Below are 6,803 nucleotides of genomic sequence, written 5' to 3'. Positions count from 1 at the left end.
TTAAATCTTACTTTACATCTTAACAATCAGGCTATATTTATTTTCATTTCTAATAGGAAAATACATAAAACTTGTTATTCTTTCAATTCTAAGAATTGAGGGCATTTGATCTATTTAGATGTTTTAAAAGTTCCTACTGATTACCCTGATAAAAATTCCAGTAAATACATATATAAACTTTATATTTATCATTTTCTAAAAAATTCTCAAATAAGTTACAATGAAATGCTTTCAGGAACAAAAATTTACAAGTTAGAAAAAAAAAAAAAAAAAAAATTATATGCACATAATTAGACAAAAGGGGTGTTACAAACATTTAAGGATAAGAATGAAACATAAGAATTTTGAATTCCTAGCAAGTGTCAAGTTTGTTGAATTTTTACAATTTTTCTTTTTTTTATTATTGGGGAAGATGCAGTTATGTATTCTCAAATAATGATCTAATTTAAAATGCCTAAATATATGAAATGTTTTGCTACCGTATTTTAAAACTACCAATGAATAAATATTGATAGATGCTAAAAAATAGTATTTTTCAAATCATTCTCCAGGTTTCTCATCTGTTAAGAAATTCAGTCCCACACTGAAGTGAAAAAAAAAGCGGAAAATGACTAAACAATTATGTGTAAATTTGTATTTATGAGAAACAGAAAATGCTATCAATTGTAAACTTGCTTAATTATGCGTTATCCTCTTTGTTAAGGAAGAAAATATTTAATAAAATATATATTCTTCAGAAAGCAAACCAGCATCAGCCAGATATTCAGTATATATTTATTACTTCTAATCTGAAGTATGTTGAATTAATTTCTTTACTATACTGTTATTATTTTAAGCATAAAAATATATAAGGAAAGTAAGGTTAGGTATTTGAAATTAGAAAATGCAGTCGATGAAATCAAATCGGAATATATATATTTGCACACACACACACATATATATATATTTAAAACCAAACGATATAGTAAGCCTTATGCAAGGAAATAAAAACTACTTTTCATTTTCTCTCCTCTTAAAGGAATAACAGCGATAAGTGGTTTCATGTGGCAACCATGCTTTCTGTACATAAGGACGATTTTAGTGACGTAGTGTGCGGCGTGCCGTGGCTTCGTTTATAGGAGGTACTGGTTTTAGCCGCCCGTTTTTGCGTCGGACTCATAAACCAAGGAGGTTAGAATAGATGGAGAAAGCCTTCCCCGTATGTTCCCAAGCAATGAAAATGAAGCCATGATACGTCACGACTGATATGTGTGAGTCATCAGCCATGTTTTTGCGACCCTTTAGGGTTGCAATTTCGGTTGGGGGCCAATCTTTGGCTCTTTAGCCGTATTAGTTAAAACTTTAATTATTTAACATTTTAGAGGACCTTTTAGAGAATCTTAAGTTCCGATTTTTCGCACTCATATAGAGATGTGTGACTTCTCTCTCGTAGTTTTTTAAAATGACGAATTTCTCATATGATTCATGATGCGTTTTTAAAACATTTTCACATATACTTCAAATTCATATATAAGTTACAAACACTTTTTTGTCAACTTACTTCTGAATTTTCAGTTTATACTTTTACATACATGCATAATGTTAGACAACTCAAAATGTACTTTTTGACAAGAGATTTCCCGCAGCTGTATTCTTAATTTCCATGAGGTTATAATGGGTTTGAAATCACATTTTCATATTTATGTAACTACTTTTCTTTTATAATTCAAGGTAGTTTCATGTATTATATAAAAATTATAAGCCTTTCAATACAGTACTTGTATGATAATTCTTAATATCTTAATTATACCATTTCAGTACTGATGGAGTTAAGCATATTACTTTTATTTACATTACATGTTAAATTATTTAGAGAACATTAAAGCTGTGGCTACAAATTTGTATGAAGAAAACTTCAGTAATTTTTAAGTTTCTAAAGCTTTTCTGAAACAAAAGTTACTTTTCTAAAATTGTAAGCAAATTTTATATGATAAGTGGATAAATACATGCTGATGCTTTAATATATCTAGCAAGTTCGCATTTTAAACTTCTGAAAAATTTAATAGCTTGTCTGCATAATAATTCTTGTTTTTCATTTTTAATCTACGTCTTGTTTATCATTTTTAATATGCAGTTTGAAGTTTGCTCACATGGAATCGAATGTCTATTATTGCAACAATTTGGTTAAAAATGTTATTTTGTGTGCATATCCAGAAAAAGGTAGCTAAAAGCTTTATGATTTTAAATACTGATTTGAGATATACACCTTTAAATTTTGATGTTTTAGCAGAATGTTATAAAAACTATTTCAATGCTCTAATGGCTGTGGGAATCTATATTTTAAAAATATATTTTTATATAAATTTAGCAATGTAAAAATTCCATATCAAAAATACTATTTTTGTTCTTTATTTAGCTAAAAAGGAAATTTTAAAAATTAATAAATACACACATAAATAAATAAATAAAAAATAAAAAGAATACCTTTCCACACAAAATTTAGACACTATTTACCGATACATTTGCTATTCAGAAAATACTTTATACAGTACATAGAAAAACTGGTAAATTTATGAATTAAACAAGTGAAAAAACATACATAAAATTTAAAATTTTAATTTTATATTTGCTTTATATGAGTAGAGAATTTTATATTTGCTTTATAGAAATAGTGAATATTTGTTAAATTCAAATTTCATTCCTTGAAGCAATGGCACAAGAAAATTATTAAAATTAATTTAATTTTACTATTTTCTCGTGAAACAATGTTGTTAATATATTATTACACATATCTGAATATTTAATGATAATTCAGTACTCTTCTGTTATCGGGATGGAAATCAAAAATGTATGTATACACACATACATATGCATGGTTCATATATACATACATTCAATATACATCCATATAGAGATTTCTGAATCCGGTCCCGATAACAGAAGAGTACCAATAATTCTATAATTAGTTAATATCCTTATTAATTAATTTGCATAAATAAAAACAAAAGTATTATTTAGCTTTAAATCTACATCTTTTGATAACAAACATATGCAAAATACTTGTACTTATAGTGAAAATAAAACAAAAATTGTTATTTTTCACTCTTTTTTTCTAACACAGTGCAAGTCATTCCATTATAATCAAATTTTATTAAAACACAGTAACTGGATTTTTTCCATTAAAGTCAACACCTTTATATAGAATATACATAAAGTCAACAGCTTTGTATAGAATGATATAATGCTAGACCTACTTTAACTGAAATTTTATTTATATGAATTTATGGGGAAATGCCAGAATAAATGCAAAAAAACCATCTGAATAAATCTTAGCCGACACTGTTATGATAGTATTTTTGTTTTCAATAAAATGTTTTTAAGGTATACCATTTTAGTTCAGTTTTCCCCCCTATTAACGGAGCTACCCTAAGAGACATATTTTATTTACATATATCTCATTAATATGTTAAAAATATAGCTTAAGTGAGTTTTATGTGCATACTGTAAGGAAGGGGAAAGCCTTAATTCAAAACCTGTTTTAAAGCAGTAAGTAAATAAATAAAATACATTGCTTTTTTTAGCATCTCAAAAAATAGTGTTTTAGCTTCTAAAAACAAATCCTAAGCATCACATCATGATAGATAATAATCTTACATAAGAAGAAATATCTGATTAGGAATACATTCTTTATATTTATTTGATAAGATCAAAACGTATATGCAACATCACATTATGAAAATTCCTGCGAATCATTACAACACTGTAAGACATTGATTAGTAAGGTAAACATCAGTTGATCATTCTTTCACAGTAGCAATTAATTTTTCATTCAAATTCTTAAAAATGTGCCAAAACAAATTTACGATTGGTGCTTAAGATTTAAGGTCACACAAAAGTAAATTTGATTTAGCAGAGTTTGATATCTTCCATAACATAAAAGTAACTGCTACATGATGGAAGTTTTTGTGAACAAAATACAAACATTTTATAAATACTTAACCTTAATGACTAACTTCAAATTAATCCAATAATGATGGAAACAATAATGTAAATGAGTACTGCAAATTTACTTTGTATGATATTTCTATGTAAAATCTGAAATTTATAATAGGTGAAGGACTTTACATTATTTAAACAATGAAGCCCCACTTCTGAAAGCAAGGACTTAGACAAGACATATAGGACATTAAAACATACATTACCATATTATTATATTACTCAAAATTATTACTTTCAATAATACTGTTCTTTTGCTTACTTAATGCATATTCCTATATATATGTAAAATTTAAAATTAAGCAAAAAAGTTATTTTAGTTTAATCCTGATTTTGAACAAACCTCTGTAGACTTTGAAGGCAATCAAATACAGGTTTCTCTTTTTTAGGGACAAATCTGAAGAAATGAGACCTGTGTCTGATAGGCCTCGAAATCAGTAATTTTAATCAAAAACTATATCAAATTGAGGTTGCTTTTATGCCTCATTTTAAATATGATTATTATAATAAAATACACATTTAATTATATATATATAACAGCAAAATTTAAACAGTATTATGAATTATTATCTATTAAAAATTTCAATTTTTAATCTATTCTTAAGCACTGAAATTAAAGCTTAAATCATATAATGCCTGAATTTCAATATTTTGATTTATTTATAAAACAAATTGGTCCATTTTTAATATGAAACATTTTTTATGAAAACTATAAAACTTAAAAAAACATACATTTTAAAAACTGGATATCATTGAATGGTAGTTTGGTAAACCCAATGCCTTTTACATGCTGTGGGGTCAACAGTTGTGTTGGATTAGGCACATTAAACAAGGCTTTAGTTTTTTAAACCCATCTTTCCTAGAACATTCAAACTGGTTTTCTTCAAAATGCACCTTCAAATTTAACAAAAGCATGTATGAAGTTTAACATTAAAATCAAAAACACTAGTATTTAATTACAGTTGCATGTACTAAATGAATTTAATCACACTATTAAGAATGAAATTTTGTGAAAAATTTTAACTTTTATATGAAAACAGGACAAAATTAAGAATAAATAATTAAGTTTATGAAGCTTCCTGAAGGACACAGAATATATTTACCTCACTATACAGAATAACCTAAACAATTTATAATTTACGTTATACTTACCAATTTTTAAGACTGGCGCCAACTGATATATTTGGCGACAATACATCAGAATCAAAATACAGCATAGACCTTTAATACACTATTCGTACAGTAAAATTTAAATAAAAAAACGCCTATTACAATCCCAACCGAGACAAAGTTTACATGAAATATAGAATACAATTTTACAAACAGTATAAACTATTAGCAACAGTAAAAAACAGTATTGGCGATATTTTGCTGCACAAATGCACACACATTCCACAATTGATTTTATATTTGTAATATCATTTCAGCGTTAATAAGTGACAGCTAAATGAAAGTACACATTTTGAAAAAAAAATAATACGGGAATTTTTCTCATATGCTATGAAAAAATACGAAGCTGCACTTACTTCACAAAAACACGCTCCTGCGACCGAAATCCGTTGATCTCGAACAGAAAGAATTACTTCTTCTTCGTCTTTTTTCATTTTTTGCTAAACAAAACATCCTAAAGTTATTTCTAGAATTATTTGACAATTTGGTGCAGCACATCTATCCATATTTCTCAAAATCAGGTCGAAACGATCAACAAAGCAATGCTGAACTAATAGCGAGTAGCAATAAAGTCAGAATAATAGAAATACTAAAATACCTGTTTATGGCATTTACTTATGAAATTAGCTGCGTAGCAGCGGGAATGATTGACATCCTTCACTACATTCACCAATTTTATCTGGCTGAGCAGTTTTAATACAATTATAAACAAAGCTTTCGTCTTATCCGTACGCTACACGGCAGCCATGCTGGCTCATCAGTCGTGACGTCACGCTGTCGATCCTTCCTCGGCTTCAATTTTGTGACGTCATGCTTACTCCATCTATTCTAACCTCCTTGTCATAAACGTCGGTTCACTTTTCAAACTGTTGCCACAAAATGTTAGAGTCCTGCATTATATTTGAAGAAATTAAATAATGAAAAATCTGCATAAATGATTGTCTATTTCTCGCATTGTGATAAAACAATGGTACATAGAGCCATCGAATTTTGAATGACGAAATCCTACTGCGAATATGGGCATCTGAAATCCCAAATTTGGAATTTGTTTTATTATAGATTTTATATTTTGTAAAACTTTAACGAATTTTTGATTTACAAACTCAATGCTTTAAAAGCGAGAAATGGCAACGTTATATAGAAAAAAAATACTTTTATCTCCAGCTCGCGAGACTGTGTATATCGGAAATTCTAAAGATATGCTTAATTTATTAACATTATTTTGCGATATTGCTCTTGAACTGAATTTTATGGTTTAAGTGCAAAGAACATGATATTTAATAAATAAAGGTAACACTCAAAACGTTAAAAAAACGCCCCTTTGGACGTAATTTAAAATCTGAAAAATTTCAGTTTTTTTTTTTTTTTTAAATTTATTTATTTATTAAAATATCTGGGTTGGCACACATACAATTTTTGTATAGTGACTTCAGATGTGGATAAGATTTGCGAACACTCGTTTGTTTTACTGGCTTCGCTGAATTTTGCGATGAATGCATCACATTTATTGCCGAGTCTTCCAAATTTTTCATACTGTTAATGCATCAGCAGTGAATTATTCTCCTCTTTCCTCAAGTACACTACGGCGATAAACAACTATTCACTAAAGATTCTGCTTAAATTTCCACTCATAATAATTTAAATTGCGAAAATCTCAC

The 6,803-nt window shown here is 27.8% G+C and overlaps 1 long non-coding RNA gene across 1 annotated transcript; it reads right to left on the bottom strand.

Moving 5' to 3' along the window:
* Positions 1 to 3,928: 3,928 nt before the first annotated feature.
* On the bottom strand, positions 3,929 to 5,888 carry LOC146997372 (uncharacterized). The gene is made up of 3 exons (XR_015041025.1): positions 5,744 to 5,888; positions 5,502 to 5,585; positions 3,929 to 4,869 (listed from the first exon to the last, which is right to left on the bottom strand). It is a non-coding gene; the product is annotated as an uncharacterized LOC146997372 (long non-coding RNA).
* Between the last annotated feature and the right edge of the window lie 915 nt (positions 5,889 to 6,803).

The sequence above is a fragment of the Stegodyphus dumicola genome, chromosome 5 (genome assembly GCF_044657685.1).
Source record: "Stegodyphus dumicola isolate Sdum_Otavi_A_Nest chromosome 5, ASM4465768v1".
In the NCBI taxonomy this organism is placed as follows: Eukaryota; Metazoa; Arthropoda; class Arachnida; order Araneae; family Eresidae; genus Stegodyphus; species Stegodyphus dumicola.
The sequence above is the reverse complement of the archived record's forward strand: the minus strand, read 5'-3'. Positions and strand labels throughout refer to the sequence as shown.